Source organism: Thalassophryne amazonica, chromosome 14 (assembly GCF_902500255.1).
Source record: "Thalassophryne amazonica chromosome 14, fThaAma1.1, whole genome shotgun sequence".
Taxonomy (NCBI): Eukaryota; Metazoa; Chordata; class Actinopteri; order Batrachoidiformes; family Batrachoididae; genus Thalassophryne; species Thalassophryne amazonica.
In genome coordinates, this window is record NC_047116.1 from 41,659,495 (window position 1) to 41,681,505 (window position 22,011).

The 22,011-nt window shown below is 47.7% G+C and overlaps 1 long non-coding RNA gene across 1 annotated transcript; it reads right to left on the reverse strand.

The window, feature by feature from the left end:
- Nucleotides 1–313: 313 nt before the first annotated feature.
- Nucleotides 314–21,198, reverse strand: LOC117525092. Its single transcript, XR_004564954.1, has 3 exons — nt 21,082–21,198; nt 17,560–17,566; nt 314–325 (listed from the first exon to the last, which is right to left on the reverse strand). It is a non-coding gene; the product is annotated as an uncharacterized LOC117525092 (long non-coding RNA).
- Between the last annotated feature and the right edge of the window lie 813 nt (nt 21,199–22,011).

Here is a 22,011-nt window from a genome sequence, read left to right on the forward strand (position 1 = left end):
GTCAAAATCCTTGTTATGTGGGCACCTTGTGATAAGAGCATGTTAAGACACAGGTCATTTGTGCAAATAAGAAAAATTGTCATCATTTAAGACAATTGTCTTCTCACAAGTCTCACACTGGTACAACACCTCTCTGGAGGAAAGCCGGGTGAATTGACCATCCATCCATCCATCCATCCATCCATCCATCCATCCATCCATCCATCCATCCATCCATCCATCCATCCATCCATCCATCCATCCATTTTCTTCCGCTTTATCCGGAGTCGGGTCGCGGGGGCAGCAGCTCAAGCAAAGCCGCCCAGACCTCCCGATCCACACACACCTCCCCCAGCTCCTCCGGGGGAACCCCAAGGCGTTCCCAAGCCAGCCGAGAGATGTAGTCCCTCCAGTGTGTCCTGGGTCTTCCCCGGGGCCTCCTCCCAGTGGGATGTGCCCGGAACACCTCTCCAGCGAGGCGTCCAGGGGGCATCCGGAAAAGATGCCCGAGCCACCTCAACTGACTCCTTTCAACGTGGAGGAGCAGCGGCTCGACTCCGAGCTCCTCCCAAGTGACCGAGCTCCTCACCCTATCGCTAAGGGAGCGCCCAGCCACCCTGCGGAGGAAACTCATCTCGGCCGCTTGTACTCGCAATCTTGTTCTTTCGGTCATGAGCCAAATCTCATGACCATAGGTGAGGATCGGAATGTAGATCGATCAGTAAATCGAGAGCTTTGCCCCCCTACTCAGCTCTCTCTTCACCACGACGGTCCGATACAGCGACCGCATCGCTGCAGATGTTGCACCGATCCGTCTATCGATCTCACGCTCCATCACTCGTGAACAAGACCCCGAGATACTTAAACTCCTCCACTTGAGGCAAGGACACTCCACCGACCTGAAGAGGGCAAAGCACCTTTTTCCGGTCGAGAACCATGGCCTCGGATTTGGAGGTGCTGATTTTCATCCCGGATGCTTTACACTCGGCTGCAAACCGCCCCAGTGCACGCTGAAGGTCCTGATTTGACGAAGCCAACAGAACCACATCGTCCACAAACAGCAGAGATGAGATTCTGTGGTTCCCAAACCAGACTGCCTCTACACCCTGGCTGCACCTAGAAATTCTGTCCATAAAAATAATGAACAGAACCGGTGACAAAGGGCAGCCCTGGCAGAGGCCAACGTGCACTGGAAACAGGTTTGACTTACTACCGGCAATGCGAACCAAGCTCCTGCTGCAGTCGTACAGGGACCGGATAGCCCTTAGCAAAGGACCCCAGACCCCGTACTCCCGGAGCACTCCCCACAGGGTGCCCCGAGGGACACGGTCGAACGCCTTCTCCAGATCCACAAAACACATGTGGACTGGTTGGGCGAACTGATCAGTGAATTAAAATTTGGAGCCATGCAAACCCTCGGGATTTGCTTTAACCAGAAAGGTGCTTTTATAACGTGCATGTTTTTCTAAACCCATATTGGTCTCATTCTCAGTGCATCAGCTGGAATCAACAGCAATGCGCCACTCTGGATTGAAAGTGGGCCAATACCTGCTCTAATTTGGATCCTATTAATACTTGTATGAGACCATGGTTAACAGAGGTTCCTTCTAAACAGGGCCTGATTTATGGGCAGAAAAAAAAAAATGTTAATTTGGCTGTTGTTGGGTGAGGGTCAATCTGCTTGACACAAGCTTGTACAGTACTTCTCGTGGATGCCACATGTCGGCAGATGCCCCTCAATCCACTCAAGGGTGTTCTTGAGCACCGATTGCCTTCATCCCCACCTCCCAAACATTGCCATCTATCTGTCACAGCCAGGTGATACGTGGGCATCCCCTTGGCCTTTTCCAGATGCTGGGGTCCTCAACACTGAAGCACCTGCATGCTGGATCATGCCCAGAAAAATGTGCCAAATAATCAAAATGTTATATGTAATGTTCCTTTCTAATGCAAATGGTATCCTTCACCCAAGTCTCTTGAAGTAACTTCATTTGACAAAAGTAATATAGTACCCAAAGATCATCCAAAGAAACCTAGTACCAAAAACATTCAGCCATCATCTTATGTCACAACCATACAGTCAGGAAATATCAAGAAGACTTGGACCTTTGTTCTCCTGCAAAGAAATCAGTATTGTAAACATCTCTGTCCAGGGACCTCAACACTCCATCAGATCAAAATCTCAATCTCAAAGGCCAAGGAAAAGGCATGAATGTCACCGCCACGATTTCCTTGGTGCTCACTTGCTATCTTCAAGAACTATACATTAAAATCTATAGTTCAGTGATTTTTTTTTTTTATTATTCCATTCATAAGTGTTACATGTACTGAATCCTTTGGCATGCGAGCTTTGCTTTGATGCAAGAACATCTCTAAATGAATGAACATTAAAGATGTGCCAGCATATGTATCACTTTTACTTGTGGCTGATTTTCATTGTGTATTGATTATGCCAGAGGTGTCAAATCCGGCTTCAGAAAGTAAAAATCCTCCCGTGTGTTGCTTCTGCCTGTGCACCTAAAACAGGTGATCTCAATAATTAGCTCATCCACCTGCCTGAAGAGCTGAACTTGTTGTGGTGAAAACACCAAAGGCAGAGGTTGGACTCGTATGCAGGAAAAAAGACCGGAGTAGCAAAAATATAACAATTTATTAGAGAGTAAATAAAGAACCGAATTAATTGCACAGATGAACCAAGCACTGAAGGAGGGAGAGACGAGCCAGGGTACTGCAGAGAGGGTTCACTTCCAAAGGAGCTGAGCCAGAGCAGGACCAGGTGGCTGACCAGGCTGATTGAGTCCAAAATCCCAAAGGCAACTGAGTTTCCGGCGTCTGAGTGAGTGAAGAGTAGAGGTATAAATACAGGTGTGGATGATTGCAGACAGGTGAGTCCAATCAGCTCCTTGAGTCAGCCAGAAAAGAGACAGGAAGGGAGGGGGCTTGAGCCGAGACACATGAAACACCGGATGGATCCGGAGGGACCGTGGCAACTTGAGTCTGACAGCCACAGGATTAATAATCCATTCCACCGTGAAAGGACCCAGCAGGCGGGGCGCCAGCTTCTGGGCTTCACCCCTGAGAGGCACGTTCTTCGCTGAGAGCCAGACCTTCTGTCTAGGTTGGTAGTGGGGGGCCGGGGTTCGATGACGATCCGCATGGTGTACAGTCCTGCCTCTCGTCCGGAGCAGAGCGGAACGGGCAGTCCTCCACACCCGGTGGCAGCGTTGGAGGTGGGCCTGAACAGATGGCACAGCAAGATCCAACTGCTGGTCTGGAAACAATGGGGGCTGGTAGCCCAGAGAACACTCAAAAGGGGACAGTCCAGTGGCAGAGCTCACTTGGGAGTTATGAGCATATTCTATCCAGGGTAGGTGGGTGCTCCAGGAGGATGGATGAGAGGAAGTAATGCACCGGAGGGCAGCCTCGAGCTCCTGGTTGGCCCGTTCCACTTGGCCATTGGTCTGGGGATGGAACCCGGACGAGAGGCTGACCGAGGCCCCTAATGCTGAACAAAAGGTCTTCCACACCTGTGAAGTGAAATGGGGACTTCGGTCAGATACGATGTCTTGAGGGATGCCATGCAGCCGGAAGACATGGTGGACTAGGAGGTCAGTGGTCTCCTGGGCAGAGGGAAGCTTAGGCAGGGCCACAAAATGAGCAGACTTAGAAAACCGGTCAAGGATGGTGAGGATGGCAGTGTGTCCGTGGGAGGCTGGCAGGCCGGTTACAAAGTCCAGGCAGATGTGCGACCAAGGACGTCCAGGGAATGGGAGCGGACGAAGGAGACCTGAGGGGGGCAAATGGAGAGCCTTGTTTCTGGCACAGGTGGGACAGGCATTCACATACGCCCGCACATCCACCTGGATGGAGGGCCACCAGTAGTGCTGCCGAAGGAGATGGAGGGTCCGCTAAGAGAAAAATTAAACCATCCAAAAAACAAAGACCACCTGGCCTGCCTGGAATTTAACCTTTTGGCAGTTTGTATGTAAGCTAGGTTCTTGTGATCTGTCCATACAATAAAGGGAATGCAGGTACCTTCTAACCAGTGTCTCCACTCCTCCAGTGCTTCCTTCACTGCCAGGAGTTCCCGGTTACCCACGTCATAATTGCGCTCGGCGGGAGACAGACGCAGAAAAAAGAAGGCACAAGGGTGGAGCTGCCCATCGCCCTCAGCCCGCTGAGAGAGGACAGCCCCGATCCCGATGTTGGAGGCATCGACCTCCGCAATGAACTGACGATCCGGATCGGGCTGGACCAGGACGGGGGTGGTGATAAAACGATGTTTGAGAGTGTTAAAAGCCTGATTGGCTTCAGGGGACCAGAGAAAATGAGTTTTAGAGGATGAGAGCTGATGGAGAGGGGCAGCTATCTGACTAAAATTACGGATAAATCTACGGTAGAAATTGGCGAATCCAAGGAATTGCTGAAGCTGTTTAACATTGGAGGGAGTGGGCCATTCGGAAACTGTGGTGATCTTAGCTGGGTCGGGCTTGATTTGATTATGTTCAAAAACAAAACCTAAGAAGGAGACAGAGGGCTGGTGGAAAGCGCACTTCTCCGCCTTAACAAACAAACGGTTCTCAAGTAGCCTATTAAGGACCAAACGGACATGTTGGGTGTGGTCTTGGAAGTTTCTGGAAAATATTAGGATATCATCTAAGTACACGAATACAAACCAATTGAGGAAGTCACGTAGTACATCATTAATGAGAGCTTGAAAGACAGCTGGAGCATTAGTGAGACCAAACGCATCACAAGATATTCAAAATGGCCCAGGGGGGTGTTGAATGCAGTCTTCCACTCGTCCCCCTCCTTAATGTGGATGAGGTGGTAAGCGTTTCTAAGGTCTAGTTTGGTGAAAATGGACGCCCCCTGCAGCGAATCAAATGCCAAATCAAGCAGTGGAAGAGGATACCTGTTACGGATGGTAATGGCATTCAAACTGCGGTAATCAATGCAGGGACGTAAAGACCCATCCTTCTTCCCCACGAAAAAAAAACCCTACCCCTAAGGGCGACGAGGAAGGACAGATGAGACCGGCTGCCAAGGAGTCTTGAATATACTGCTCCATTGATTCTCTCTCCGGGCATGACAGATTATAAAGCCGGCTGGAGGGAAAAGAAGCGCCCGGAAGCAAATTGATGGAGCAGTCATACGGTTGATGAGGTGGTAGGGAAAGTGCGTGATGTTTACTGAATGCGTCTTTGAGATCATGATACCGCTCAGGAACGTTGGAGAGATCTATTGTAGCGGAAGTGGTGACCTTAGACCCCTTGGTGAGGGGAATGGAGGAACGGAGACAAGGGAGGTAGCAAGCATCACCCCACCGGGAGATCGTTCCAGTCGGCCAGTCTATCATGGGGTTGTGAAGGTTTAGCCAAGGATGCCCTAACACCACGGAAGGAGAGGAATGGTAAACAAAAAACTGAAGAGTCTCCCGTTGATTCCCCGAAACTAAGAGCGTGACAGGTACTGTTTGGTGAGCGATCGAAGGAAGAGGAGTGCCATCTAGGACGGAAACCTGGATGGGAGTGTGAAGACTGCCCCTCCCTGAGCCTGGTTCTGCTGGAGGTTTCTTCCTGTTAAAAGGGAGTTTTTCCTTCCCACTGTTGCCAAGTGCTTGCTCACAGGGGGTCGTTTTGACCGTTGGGGTTTTTCCGTAATTATTGTATGGCCTTGCCTTACAATATAAGGCGCCTTGGGGCAACTGTTTGTTGTGATTGGGCGCTATATAAATAAAAATTGAATTGAAGTTCAACCACCAGAATGCGAGCCTGGGCTATAATACTAGGATCTAAAAACTTAGCATCTGCGCTGGAATCAACAAGAGCCTGGAGTTGAAAGGACATATTATTTGAAAAGAGAGTGGCCGGGACTTGAGTGCGTGAGGAATGTTCACCTGTGAATTGAGTACGGCTCACCAATAGCCCAGGGTCTATTGGCGAGCGTTGTCTTTTGGACGAACCGGACATTCACGAATTATGTGCCCCCGGGTACCGCAGTATAAACACTCCCCGGTCGACAGCAGCCGAGCACGCTCCTCTGGAGTTAATCGAGCCCTGCCGAGCTGCATTGGCTCCTCGGCAGGGGGCGCTACAGACACGGGGAGTGTGCTCCCAGTGAGGCATGAAGAAGAAGGAATGGAGTCCGCACCCGGAAGGAAACGAGAGGAAGACGCACGCTCGCCTCTTCGGCTTTTCTCCCGCCGTCTTTCCCTCAACCTTTTGTCGATCTTAATCGCTAGAGAAATAAGTTGATCCAGGGAAGTGGGTGGATCACGGACCGCCAGTTCATCCTTAAGCATCTCAGACAGGCTGTTTACAAACGCGCTCCGAAGTGCAGCAGCATTCCAGCCGGACTCCGCAGCAAGAATACGGAATTCGATGGAATAAGCCGCCACGCTACGGGCGTCCTGCCTGATGGATAATAACCGCTGGGAGGTCGCTTGCTCCCGCATCGGGTGATCGAACACCGTCCCGAATTCCTGTTTAAATGTTTGATAAGAGGCAAGAACCGGAGACTGCTGCTCCCATAAGGCTGTGGCCCAATCCAGGGCTTCACCCCTAAGCAGATTTACCAGGTACTGCAGAGAGGGTTTACTTCCAAAGGAGCTGAGCCAGAGCAGGACCAGGTGGCTGACCAGGCTGATTGAGTCCAAAATCCCAAAGGCAACTGAGTTTCCGGCGTCCGAGTGAGTGAAGAGTAGAGGTATAAATACAGGTGTGGGTGATTGCAGACAGGTGAGTCCAATCAGCTCCATGAGTCAGCCAGAAAGGAGACAGGAAGGGAGGGGGAGTGAAGCAGCATCAGAACAGAACTAATTACAATCAGCTGGTTTATTGGGAAGATGGACCAAATACGTGGCTGGACTTTTACTTTCTGAAGCTGGATTTGATACCTCTGGATTATACAATATTTTATTTAATTTGGATCTGATTAAATGCTTCAATACTGTGTTCCTGAACCACTGATCCTGTGCACATAATACAATTCAGACAATCTGATTTACTTGGTGAGGTGTAGCACCTGACAGTTGTTGACAGTTCCTTTCCCTTTTCCAAGTTCACTCCTCATGTAGTACTTCAAGAAGAGGGGGGAGATTAGAGAGCGCAGATTAAGAAAAAAAGGATGAGTGGTAGAGAAAAAGAACAAAGAAAAGGAGAGCAGCAAGTAAGACTCCATTAAAGTCCCATTTGGCTGAGGCCTCAAGTCAATGAAGCCATTTTATTCTATAAACATAAACACTGTGGGACAGTACCAATTTGTTTTTAACAATACACTCACATCAAGACATACGAGGTCTATTAGAAAAGTATCCGACCTTATTTAAAAAAAAAAAACATATAGGAAAAAAACTTCTGTAACAGTGGAATGTGCCGTTCATTTCCAAACTGGACGCTGTGTTTTATCCGGGACGTTGTCTGGACTAGCACAGGAATTGTGAAAAGACGCGGACATCAGCACTTTTCGGCAAATTGAGACAGACGTGCGGTGCCGCGACACGCAAAGCAACGCCGTGATGAAGCGTCACAGAACATGTTCTGGCATGTCCAGGCACATCCACAATTTCTTGGATAATCACTCGACTGAAAAACCACCGACAGCTGTCTGAACGCCATCTCAAAGCCGTCCTGTGAGACCAAAACGGAGGTGGTTTTGTGTCGGTCCAGCAGCGAATCCATCATGACGCGCGAAGCGTCTGCTCGGCTTTCCATGACAAAATCTCTTGGTAAAAGTGAAATCTGCAGGAAAATAGTTGATGTCCAGCTCTTGTGATAACCAGAGAAATTGCACACGATGGTCACGGATCCACAGAGCGATCCATTTAGAAATGAAATGGTCGTTCAGCCTGTCGATGGCAGCTGGAGCGCGGCGTGCCCCACAGCTGCTGTGGGCCGCCGTTAAAGCGACAGTAACATCCCTTAATGTCTTTGAAGCCCATAAAATTTTCACCAAAAACCACCTGAATTTCTCGAATGGTGTCCACATGGATGTGCCTCACAGTTTCTAAAAAAAATTTGATCAAGCAAAGCAGCAGTCTCTCAGCCATTTCCCTGACAATGAAAATCCGCCGAGGGGGTGGACCACTCCTCACTCAAAGCCTGCTCACAGGTGAATGACGCAACCGACAGGCGTGAAAAAAATCACACATGCGCAAGAAGGTTCAAGGTTGGCTCATGCAAGCACACGTGATTCAAATCCATATGTTTTTTGTTTTTTTTTAAATAAGGTCGGATGCTTTTCTAATAGACCTTGTATCTGCTTTAAAAGAAAAAGAAAAATCCCACATTGCATTTTGGCTTCAAATATTAGTCATTAGGATGACATGATATTTACAGTATGTGAAGGAAAAGCTCACAATATTTCCCTCAACATGCAGGGCAGTAAAAGCAATGAAATCCCAGCACAGAGCCGTGGCCCAGCTCAACACATGCAAGGTGTAATTACTGAGCTAAATTACAGTCAGCCTACAGGGACTCATGCAGTTCGGAAAGTGATGTTAAGAAGGCTGCATGCAGTATTTTATCCAACCTGTCAGACTGTTCAGGTCCTCGGAAAAAGATGGAACCTCTCATTTCAATGACAAAAACGAAGTCCACACAGCTAAACTTGGCAGTTTGAAGGCCACCTCAGTGATACGGCATGACCGGTCAGGTACATAGTGGTGTCAGAAAACCTGCAAGAACTTTTGAATTTTTTTTCTTATTCCACGGCCGTGCTGGATTTTAAGTACTCTACTACAGGACTTCCCCATGTGCAATCTACAAACATATAAAATGCTTTGTAACTGTGAGAAAATTGCCATACGTCTTCACCATATAAGAAAATTGCCAAACATGTCCATGATGATATCTACATAATGTGACGTTGACAAGAGAACCCAAGTACTAAATAAAGTTTTAGTCAAATGTTCACATACACTCAAAGATGTGCTTTGAAGTGTTTTTTTCTAATATACATCTTGATCAGAAAAATAACATTTTGAAAAAGCTGTAGTTATAGTTTTCTGAAATCAAAAAGTAGGGCTGGGCGCTATATCAATTTTATTGATTAATTAGAGTTTTTTTGTTGCGGACGATTTAAAAAATAAAAAATTCCAGTTTTTTTCTCCTCTTGTTGCGGCACACTTTTTTGTCCCCAGGACCTTCCGCAGCTCCCCATCCCGTTTCCTTCACACAATAACAAACGTGGCTAACCACTAATTTAGAGCAAGTTTCATTAGTGGTTTGGGATTGCTGTGACAGACATGGAACAAGTGATTGCACACTGCAAAGTTTGTCTAAACCCACAGCAACATAACGCAGCCGCACAATAAACTTATCCCAGCATCTAGAGCAGAGGCATCCAGCTGCGTGGGAGAAATGCCACACTTTACGGGGGGAACAAGAGCGCACACTCCCACTAAAAGCAGCTTACTCTGGTGGAATCATTTGCCCAAATGTAGCGAAATGGAGCCTAATAATCACAAAATGGGGTAAAAGTAACGAAATTGGGGCAGATTGACCCAGACTGACTCCAAATATGATTCAATTAATTACTTTTATTTAATTATTTTTAAGCGAAATGGAGCAAAATGGGGACTGATAATAACGAAATGGGGTAAAAAATCACGATATGGAACAGACTGAGTCCAAATATCATTCAATTAAGTACTTTTGTTAAGTTTTTTTTTTTAGCTAAATGGGACGAAATGGGGACTGATAATAATGAAATGGGGGTAAAACTTACACAGGGGCAGACTGACACATTAGTTGAAGTTTCATCTCTCGAACATCAGATGGCGCACCTACCCCTACTACATGTAATGACATCATCTCACATAAAACAAAATCTAAACAATTAAATAAAAGTAATTATTTGCAGTCAGTCTGGTTCACTCTGCTCTATTTCATTACATTTTACCCCCATTTTGTGATTATCAGTCCCCATTTCGCCCATTTTGTATATTAGTATGGCCTGGGTCTGTCATTTGTACAGTGGTCCCTCACTATAACGCACTTCACCTTTTGTAGCCTCGCAGTTTCGCAGATTTTTTAGTCCAATTTTGCATGCTTTTTTTTTTTTTATAGCACATTGTGTTCTGCATCCTCATCAAGCAGGCCAGTCGCGGCACTGTGAAGAGAGAGCACACGCATTGTGTTCTGCGTGTCTGTATATAAGAATCTTTTCACCCAAAAGAAAAACTCGGAAAAAGACACCTGCACCGAGGTGTCACTCAGTGGAAAAAGACGCGACAGCGGAGCAGCGCCAGGACGAAAAGACGCGATCAGAGGAACTGTGAAATACTGGTCAGTCTGTTGGGAAAGTGTAAGACACGGACCCACACAGGGGGCGTAAATGAACGGACAATAGAGATGCCAATGAATACAATTTAATATTGCAAAATGTGCACTACAGGTCAAATACTGCTTTAGTCTGTCAATCAAAAGTTCCCCAAGAAGGTGACGTGTGGGCAGGCCCGAGGATAGGAGACGCCTTATCCAGAGAAGAGCCGGGACCCACAAGGTTCCACCGCCAACGGAGACCTGCAACACACCGGAGCCGCCAAATCCTGAGTCACCAGGTGGCCACTGCTCCCAGCTGTCAGATCTGGTACTGCTGGCAGGAAAAACAAACAGGTTACGGTGGGTGTGTGTACACCCAGCAACAGTCAGCAAAAATCACAGTTCCTTCCTGAGGGAAAAAATTCAGCACTCCCAGAAAACAGGAACACTGAGAATGTGCAGTACCAACAGTATACTTAAAGATAAGAGAAGTGAGGAGTGGAAACGCCAACTCCCTCCAACTTCCACAAACCCAGCTCCAAGCTGCGAGTATACAAAGGTTACGACTGCAAAAATCAGTAGCAAGAATTGTGCGAACGGCACAAAACGGCTGAGAAGGTTTACCTGTGTGGTAAGCTGATAACTCGGCAGGTTCTGATGATTCTCCCAGGCTTTTATTGTGGTGATGGTGATGATGATGATGACTGACAGCTGTCAGTGTCGGCGCACCTGGAGCTCCTGCGAGGCGACTGCGCCCTCTGGTGCCTGAATCCCGACATCAGGCAGGGCGCCCTCTGGTGTTGGGCCAGCAGTACCTCCTCTTCGGGCGGCCCACACAACAGGACCCCCCCCCCCCCCAACGCGCGCCTCCTGGCGCCCGACCAGGCTTGTCGGGATGTCGCTGGTAGAACTCAGCCAGGAGGTCTGGATCCAGGATGAAGCTCCTCTTCACCAAGGAGCGTTCCTCTTCACCCAGGAGCATTCTTCGGGTCCGTAACCCTCCCAGTCCACCAGATACTGGAGACCCAGTCCCCTCCGGCGAACATCAAGGAGCCTGCGGACTGTCCACGCAGGCTCGCCGTCGATGATGCGGGCAGGAGGCGGCGCTGGTCCAGGGGTGCAGAGGTCTGAGGTGTGGTACGGCTTTACCTTGGACACATGGAACATGGGGTGGATTCAGCTTCACTGCGGCTGGACTGATGACTTTGATGATCTTGTATGGTTCGATGTATCTGTCCATTAGTTTTGGTGAGTCTGTGTGTAGAGGAATGTTCTTGGTTGAAAGCCAAACCTCCTGCCCGGGCTGGTATGCGTGGGCCGGGGCACGTCGGCGGTCTGCATGGCCCTTCGCCCTCGTCCGGGCTTTCAGAAGGGCAGAGCGGGCTGTTCGCCACACTCGACACCACCTTCTGAGGTGGGCCTGGACCGAGGGGACCCCGACCTCTCCCTCCACAGCCGGGAACAATGGGGGCTGGTACCCGAAACACACCTCAAATGGGGAGAAGCCAGTCGCCGAAGAAATTTGACTGTTGTGGGCGTACTCGATCCAGGCCAGATGTTGATTCCAGGCCGTCGGGTGCGCGGAGGTTACGCATCTTAAGGCCTGCTCCAGATCTTGATTAGCCCGCTCTGCTTGTCCATTGGTCTGTGGGTGGTACCCGGAGGAGAGGCTCATGGTGGCCCCCAGTTCCCTACAGAAACTCCTCCAGACTTGCGAGGAGACCTGGGGACCACGGTCTGAGACGATGTTCGTGGGGATACCATGCAGATGCACAACGTGGTGGACCAGGAGGTCTGCAGTCTCCTGAGCCGTCGGGAGCTTCGGGAGGGCCACGAAGTGGGCCACCTTGGAGAACCGGTCCACTATCGTCATGATGGTCATCATTCCCTGGGACGCAGAGAGACCCGTGACGAAGTCCAGGCCTATATGGGACCAGGGGCGTCGAGGCACTGGCAACGGCTGGAGGAGTCCACTCTCTGGTTTATGAACAGCCTTGCCCCTGGCGCAGGTGGTGCAGGCGCGGACATACTCCCGGACATTGGCTTCCAGTGACGCCCACCAGAAATGCTGCCGGACCACTGTCACGGTTCTTCGCACCCCTGGATGGCAGGAGAGCTTGGAACCATGACAGAAGTCCAGGACCACAGCTCTTGCATCTGGTGGGACGTACAGTCTGTTCGATGGTCCTCCGCCGGGGTCCGGGTGTCACGTCAGGGCCTACCTGACAGTGTTTTCTACGTCCCACGTGAAGGTGGTGACGATAGTGGACTCCGGGATGATGGTGTCAGGTGGATCCGACAGCTCTGTTCTGACCTACTCTTCATGCACCCGGGACAGTGTGTCCGACCGTTGGTTTTTTGTCCCGTGGTGGTACGTGATCCGGAAGTCAAAATGACCAAAGAACAGTGACCAACGGGCTTGCTTGGGGTTCAGACGCTTAGCGGTCTGGATGTACTCCATGTTCCGATGGTCAGTGAAAGCCGTGAATGGTACCACAGCCCCCTCGAACAAGTGTCTCCACTCCTCTAGGGCCTCTTTCACCACCAGGAGCTCCTGATTGCCGACATCATTAGTTCCGTTCTGCTGGGGTTAACCTGCGGGAAAAATAGGCACAAGGGTGGAGGACCTTATCGGACTCCCCGCTCTGGGACAGCACCGCTCCTATCCCTGAGTCAGAGGCGTCCAGTTCAACAACAAACTGGCGGTTAGGATCGGGCTGCACCAGAACTGGCGCAGTCGAGAACCGGCATTTCAGCTCCCTAAACGCGGCTTCGCACCGATCCGACCAGGTGAATGGGACTGTTGGGGAGGTCAGGGCTGTCAGGGGACCAACCACCTGACTGTAGCCCTTGATGAACCTCCTGTAAAAATTTGCGAAGCCGAGGAACTGTTGCAGCTTCCTACGGCTTGCCGGTTGGGGCCAATCTCTCACCGCCGCTACCTTGGCCGGATCAGGGGTGACAGAGTTGGAGGAGATAATGAACCCCAGGAAGGACAAAGAAGTACGGTGGAACTCGCACTTCTCGCCCTTCACAAACAACCGGTTCTCCAACAGCCGCTGTAGGACCTGACGTACATGCTTTACATGGGTCTCAGGATCCGGGGAGAAGATGAGAATATCGTCCAGGTATACGAAGACGAACCGATGCAGGAAGTCCCGCAAGACGTCATTTACCAATGCTTGGAACGTCGCGGGGGCATTAGTGAGGTTGAACGGCATGACCAGGTACTCAAAGTGACCTAACGGGGTGTTAAATGCTGTCTTCCACTCTTCTCCCTTCCGGATCCAAACCAGGTGATAAGCATTATGGAGATCGAGTTTTGTAAATATTTTGGCTCCATGCAGGAACGTGAACACTGAATCTAAGAGAGGCAACGGGTATCGGTTGTGAACCATAATCTCATTCAGCCCTCTATAATCAGTGCATGGACAGAGTCCGCCGTCTTTCTTGCCCACAAAAAAGAAACCAGCACCTAATGGGGAGGAAGAGTTCCGGATCAACCCGGCAGCTAAAGAGTCCCGGATGTAGGTCTCCATTGATTCGCGCTCGGGGCGTGAGAGGTTGTACAGCCTGCTGGACGGATGCTCAGCGCCCGGGATTAAATCAATGGCACAATCATACGGTCGATGCGGGGGAAGCGTGAGTGCCAGATCCTTGCTGAAAACGTCAGCAAGATCGTGGTACTCAGCCGGCACCACCGTAAGATTGGGAGGGACTTGAACCTCCTCTTTAGCAGTCGCACTGGGTGGGACCGAGGATCTTAAACACTCCCGGTGGCAGGTTTCGCTCCATTGAGCCACAACCCCAGACGGCCAATCGATCCGGGGATTGTGCTTACTCATCCATGGATAGCCCAAAATAATCCTGGAGGTAGATCTAGTGCCTGTACCTTCACTGGTGAAGGAAGGGCCACTAGAGGGAGCCCTACTTCTTTAGCCCCTCTGCTGTCCAGCAGATTCCCTTCTGACCCTGTGTCGATAAGTGCTGGGGCATGAAGGGTTAAATCCCCACTGAGGATCATGACTGGGACTCGTGCAGATTTACATGCACTCCCCGCATGTGTGTTATGGCGTACCCTTAGCCCAGTCTCTAAGCGCGAGTGTTGACGTTTTGACCGTTTGGGGCAGTTTTTCTGCGTGTGCTCCTTTGAGCTGTAGTGAAAACACTCCCCAAGGGCCAGCCTCCTTTGTCTATTATCTGATTTTATTTTGGCCCTGCTTGTTTCCATAGCAACGTCAGCAGGGGGAGCTGTCGTCACGCGGAGCGCTCTGGCTTTGGAGCATGGGGAAGGCGGCGCCTTTTCGGACCGGGAAGGAAGAGAGACGGCTCGTGCCTGGCCACGCCCCCCGTCTCGCTCGCGTCGACGTTCCTCTAATCGGTTGTCTAACCGTATAACGAGGTCGATAAGCCCGTCTAATTCCCGCAGCTCATCCTTAGCCACCAGGTGCTCCTTAAGGACCGGAGACAGTCCATTTACAAAGGCGGCACAGAGTGCTACCGTATTCCAGCCGGCTCTCGCTGCCGCGACGCGGAACTCGACTGCATACTCAGCGGCGCTCCGACGCCCCTGTCGAATTGACAGCAGCACGTTTGAAGCAGTTTTGCCTCGATTCGGGTGATCAAACACCTGTCTGAACTCCCTCACAAACCCAGTGTATGTCGTTAGAAGCCTTGAACTCTGTTCCCAAAGCGCCGTAGCCCAGGCACGTGCCTCACCTCGAAGCAAATTGATGACATAAGCCACCTGGCTGGAGTCTGACGCATACATGACGGGACGTTGTGCGAAGACGAGCGAGCACTGCATTAAGAAGTCCGCGCACGTCTCAACACAACCTCCGTACGGCTCCGGGGGGCTAATGTATGGTTCAGGGGATGGGGGGGGTTCATTGAACAACCACTGGAGGGTCTCTGTTCAGCAACAGGTCCGTAGGAGGAGGAGCAGCAGCCGCGCCCTGTGCGCGCGCTTCCACCTGAGCGGTGAGAGCCTCCATCCTACGATCGAGCAGTATGTTCTGCTCGGTCACCAAATCCAGCCGAGCAGTGAGGGTGGTTAATATTCGCTGCAACTCACCCAACCTGCCTCCTGCTGGAGCCTGTGCACCTTGCATCTCCATTGATTGTTCAACAGATGGTATGTGCCCCTCGGAATCCATGACGCTGGCCGAGTTGTCCTGTTGGGAAAGTGTAAGACACGGACCCACACAGGGGGCGTAAATGAACGGACAATAGAAATGCCAATGAATACAATTTAATATTGCAAAATGTGCACTACAGATCAAATACTGCTTTAGACTGTCAATCAAAAGTTCCACAAGAAGGTGATGTGTGGGCAGGCCCGAGGATAGGAGACGCCTTATCCAGAGAAGAGCCGGGACCCACAAGGTTCCACCGCCAACGGAGACCTGCAACACACCGGAGCCACCAAATCCCGAGTCCCCAGGTGGCCACTGCTCCCAGCTGTCAGATCTGGTACTGCTGGCAGGAAAAACAAACAGGTTACGGTGGGTGTGTGTACACCCAGCAACAGTCAGCAAAAATCACAGTTCCTTCCTGAGGGAAAAAATCCACCACTCCCAGAAAACAGGAACACTGAGAACATGCAGTACCAACAGGATACTTAAAGATAAGAGAAGTGAGGAGTGGAAACGCCAACTCCCTCCAACTTCCACAAACCCAGCTCCAAGCTGCGAGTATACAAAGGTTATGACTGCAAAAATCAGTAGCAAGAATTGTGCGAACGGCACAAAACGGCTGAGAAAGTTTACCTGTGTGGTAAGCTGATAACTCGGCAGGGTTCTGATGATTCTCCCAGGCTTTTATTGTGGTGATGGTGATGATGATGATGACTGACAGCTGTAAGTGTCAGCGCACCTAGAGCTCCTGTGAGGCAACTGCGCCCTCTGGTGCCTGAAGCCCGACATCAGGCAGGGCACCTTCTGGTGTTGGGCCAGCAGTACCTCCTCTTCGGGCGGCCCACACAACACAGTCACTATTAATAATTTCTTATGTATCCAACCTCGTAGGTTGATCGTTAAAATTCAGTTCATTAGTTCTAAAAGCCATCATAATTATTTATAGGAAAACGTTCTGTTTTTATTTCTCAAACAAATGTTTGGGCCTGAAAACAGGTTGGTCTTATTTTTCTACTAAGGTTTGAACTTTGAGAGTGTTTACACGTGAGAGAAAAGAGAAAATGTTAATGCCTGTTTGAGAAAAGTGTATAAAGTGTGTAGTGAGGGGTTTTACAGCCTTAAAACGTCTATAATAATTGTAAAAAAATAATGCTGACTACTTCGCGGATTTCGCCTATTGTGGGTTATTTTTAGAACGTAACTCCCGCGATAAACGAGGGACCACTGTACTACATGTTTTCTTTTAAAAAAAGCAGGGGAGAATAAAATCGGAAAACATCAAAAGTTGAGCTTTTTCTGAAAAAATCTGAGATTTTATTTTTAGCCCAAATCGCCCAGACCTATCAAAAAGCTACCAGCCGAACAGGGACAAGGAGTTGGGTGGCCAATACATCAACCTGGGTTTGATTCTTTATCATGCCACCTCGGACAAGACATTTCATCTTCACTGTACCCAATCCACTGCAGGACTGGGTACTGGCCTTAGCTGGGGAAGTAACCTGCACTGGAATGGTGTCTAACTCCCCATCCAGGAGTCGTAGTAGACTCTCACCCACTTCTCACAATGGAATATGAGGATAAGAACGGGCACTAATGGACTTAATAGCCTATACAGGATTTACTACTTCTTCTTCTTTCTGAAATCAGGGGGGGAAACTGTACATACAAGATCAAAAATAAAACCAAATTGATGAAAAGACAATAAATGGAAATTGCTTACACATTACACAATGAGACATCTGTGATCAAGTTCACAAAATGATACCCTCCACTGAGCCATAATAGGTGCTTGCATGTATCAGCATTAGAACAACTTTCAAGGTGAAATACCTGAATTAACAAAGTGGTCAACCACGTATATCACAGGTACTCCTGGCTTACAATCAGGGGTGCCGATAAGGGGCCCATTATTGACAGGGGCCCAGAGAGGCCTCTAATACAATTATAACACTGACAAAATAATATGGGGGTGGACCAGCAAGATTTCTTTTCATGGGGCCCAACATCCCTGGCGGTGCCCCTGCTTCCGATACCGGTTAATTGCAAGTCGCACACACTCCACAAACACTTCACATGCACTGTTCATGTTTATCAAATATGCAATTGCCACTGCCTGATAGCGCAACATTCCACACCCCTCACGTACGACAGCCATACAGCCAGTATGTGACAAGTCTGACACCCACACTCTTTCACGCACTTTCCCCCGGATAGCAACGGCATGCCGGTGGGCTGCCACTCCCTGCGACCCATACATGTCCACCACATGTGTGGTGAATTGTAAAACAGGTTTTAAATTCTTTTTCAAAAAAAGACAATGAGGTCGACATTGTAAGGTGAGAGGGTAACACTTTATGTGATAAATACATTTGGCCTTTTTACAATTTAATGAGATCACAACTCAGGAATGAGATGATGGACACTTTGTCCTCAACTCCTGATATTTTAGAGAGGTTCTTTCTGTGTTTGGACCCAGACGTGTACCGAGCAGGCTGTCTCTAGCAGAACACAAGGCACCAAAGGCCATCTCTTTTTAACAAATGCCATTCACATGATTACATTGACATTTACCCAGTTGTTTTAAATACAAGTCACTGTGACAAAATTATGTAAATTTTGTATTTTATCCACAGTTCACGTGTGTGCTGAACCCTGGACAGCCTTCCATACAAATCACGGATCAACTTTGATCTGTTACACTAGGAATTGTAACTCAACTCCTTATCCCACTGAGTTACCAGCTTGGCATTCAATAGGCAAATATGTATTTTTAAAAATAAAAGAAGCCCAATTATCTCCCCTTGAAGTTGTCAGACTGGCATTATTTAGCTTGATGCACATCTTCATGTCATGTGAAGCTTCATTGAAACCGGCCAAAATCTTTAGGAGGAGTTAGACTTACAAGTCTCATGGACAGATGGCAGACTGGTGGACGCCAGATGGAGGAACTGGATGAGTCCTATGCCACTCCAAGTTTTTGTTTGCAGACTTCTAAACAAGAGTCCAACTATATGTGAAAACAGTGAAGAATGATTGACATGAGACAAGAATCTATTTGCTAATGTGGGAAAATGGTGAGTATCTGAAGCGATTGATGAGTATTCGAGGAACAGGTGGATTTAATTAACTGCAGGAGGAAACATTGACAGACTGAGGAATACAGTGACTCGAGAACAGAGGGTGAGCAGGCTGGGTTTGTGAAAAATAAAAATCGAAACAAAGCAGAAAAATAATGATCCGTTGGTTTCTGTTCTACGTGAAGTCTACTTTCCCAGTCCTGGGAGGAGCGTACTTCTCCTCTAGACTTTTTCTGTCAGTGATTCTCAGCTGTGTGTGGTGTCACCGGGGTTTGTTAATGACACACTGACGAAGCAGTACTTTGTGAGGGCATGCTAAAAGCATCTGGGAAGGAAGATAGTTGTGGAGCCTGCTGCTGTGAGCTGTGAATAACAAATCATAGTAACCCTGTGCTATCTTATTATCACATTCTTATTTAGTCTTGAGGGAGGAGCACCCAAAAAGCTGTGATCAGGAGAGCTCAGAGACCTGCTCATGGTATTGGCAAGGTGACGGTCTCGTGGTTAAGCAGTGGGTTTCAGACCAGAGGATCCTCGGTGCAAACCCCCGTCTGGCCAGAAAATCAATGGGAATGGGAGAATGGGAGGTATTACTGTTAAGAGCTTTGAGCTTCTGGTATAGATGGAAAAGTGCTATATAGTGCAGCAGATAACTGAAATAATCATGCAAATGGTGATAAAAGCATCAAATTTGGCAGAAATACTCCTTAGACACTCCTCTTTTGAAAAAAACAATTGGCCACTTGACTTTTCAATCGGTGGTCAGGTAGGGGTCAATTGAAGAATTACACAGAGGTCAAAATTAAAAGATGCTCCAATCATATTGAAAAAGATTCCACATTATTTGCCTGATCATAAAGACTCCAAAAAGGTATAGTTTGGACTATCTGTGTGTAACCCAGAGGAAAAAAATCAGATCATTAATTATGTTGTATTTTCCACTAGTATAGAGGAAAAATGAGATTTCCAACATTTTTCAATGTCCCTGAAGGCAACCACAGTCACCTGGTTACTTCCAGCTAATCACAGGTTTTGGAGGGAAAATAGGTTTTGGAGGGAAAATATATGCTCTCTCACTTCCTCTCCATGTCAGTTGTGTGGGAGAGGAACTGAGACAGCTGCTGCACAGGTTAGTCTTTGCAAACAAATATCCAAAATATTTATAATATTGCTCTAGTATCTTACCTTTTCAATGTAGCTGCTTTTAGATCCAGCCTACCTAAACTTGAGGATTGTGGGACTTGGCTGGAATTTATGTTGTCTTGGAATTAGTGAGCATGAATATTTTGACTTTGTCAAATGCTACATGTGCTAATTATGGTAACAATGTTAAAATGCTAACATGTGGTCAAGGGCCTTAGAAAGGCCTCATAGTAATGAATGATCTTTGGGTAGTCTCCATTTTGAATGCTAATGTATTGATTTAATTTTTGAGTCTTTTTCAGTGAATTGGAATACTTTGCTCTTGATATCAAGTTGTATGAATTGTGTACACAGGGAACTGTTGTAATCAGAAGTTTGTATTTTATTATGAATTTTGTATTACTATCATGAATTCTTATTGGGACCTGCTCATTTTATACAGGCCAGGTGCTGTGATTTGGGCCTTACTATCCTCATTTTTGGTCCCCCTGATGGTGGACTTGTCAATTACCAGGAGCCTCAAACCTAAATGCACTGGTCTTTCCAACAGTCTGGTAGGAGGCTGGTGCAGCCTGCTTTCTTCCCTTCCACCTACTGCAACTCTGGTTCACCACTGCCCATACTCACCCTGTTCTGGACAATTGCGCGTTATTCAGTTTCATCCATTTCCGATATTCAAGCTGGACATTTGCAGTGAGTGAATAGAAACTGTTGCAAAATACTGGACACAGAGTCCAGTCGGACTGAAAAAGACCTCGTGGACATTTTGATTTTTCTTGGTTCATACCTACCTGGAACAAACTGAGCTCAATTAATGTGCACATCTTCACTGTAAATATTGATGGGTTGTTATTTTTGTTTGTTCCCCTCCCTTTCAGTACAATATATGGTACATACTCATTTCATATGGTTGTCTTGTTTTCACTTACTTTTGCCCTCCAGTAGTTGTTCCTGAGGATTGTCTGAGGATTATTTCTACAGAATTTCATACTTTTATCACCATTTGCAGGATTCCCCTCTAAATATTCTTATCCGCTGCACTAATATAAATGCAGTCCCTTTACCAATTTAATTTAACCAGGTGAGAGATTGAGATCGAGACCTCTTTTGTAAGGGAGACCTGGACAATTATAGTTTTCAATTCACCTAACCTGCATGTGTTTAAATGTGGGAGGAAACCCAAACAAACATGGGAAGAACATGCAAACTCCACACAGAAAGGCCACAGATTGGAATCAAACCCATGACCTTCTTGCCATGAAGCAACAGTGCTAACCACTAATCCACCATGTTGCCATTAGCCTAACCATTAGCTTATAGAAACTCACTATTGTGTCTCTTTAAATGTGATACATTTTACATAACTTTAAAACATATGTGACATTGCTGTAGCTTGAAATTAAAAAACAAAACACTGTTTGTTGTCCTGTTTAAACTTTGGATACGTGATTGTAGCATTCACTTTATGAAGTTGGCAGGAACTACAGTGGAACCTCGAGATACAAGTTTAATTCGTTCCGGAACCAAGCTCATAAGCCAATCTGCTCGTATTTCAAACAAATTTTCCCCATTGAAAATATTTAAAATTTTAATCAGTTCTAGCCTTGTAAAACATCCACAAACCACTCTAAATTATGAAAAAATATTTTTTTATTAACAAATAGACACGCATACTTTACCTGTGCATAATAAAAATATATAAAATAAACAAAGTTTTATTAAAGTAGACCTGCAGTGAAATAAATGCAGTCAGATCTTTGGACCCAAAAATGACTTATATTTACACATAAGATTCTTCTGAATGTAGTAAAGTAAATCTGCAAGCCCAGATCTGTCATTCAACGGAGAAATCTTCATTTTAAAAATGACAAATTTACAGCTAAAATTTAGCCCTCCGCAAAACTGTCAGCACATCCAGGACGCTGCCGAGACGTCAGGGAGAAGACCCTATCCCAGCATGCATTGCGCGCGCCAACTGTAATTTGTGAATTTACGTCAGTTTGCATCTGCACCTTTTATTGTCTTATACGGAAGGATCTACTTTTTTAAAACTTCATATTGTCTTGCAGTACGCTTGGCGAGTACACATTTCTTTTATTTGTGCTTAAATTATTTTTGGGGACTTTTTCATACGCCCGTTTGAGTGGTGTCGCATTGAAAATCTGTCTTTTGCCTCCGGTGTTACCGTCGTGGGGTACGGAGGCAAGACCCGCAAAGAATCCCAGTCATTAAAAAGATATAAACCTCTCTCAGCGGCCACGGAGCTCTGCAGCTCCGATTACTGAGACGTGCGGTGCTGCGGATTTTGCCGCAAGAAGTCTGTCCTAGCGAGCAACAGGTGTCACCGGGCGCTCCGCATCAAAACGGCGAGCGTAGTCTCTGGACTTGTGCCAAGTTGGCTGCACCTCCATT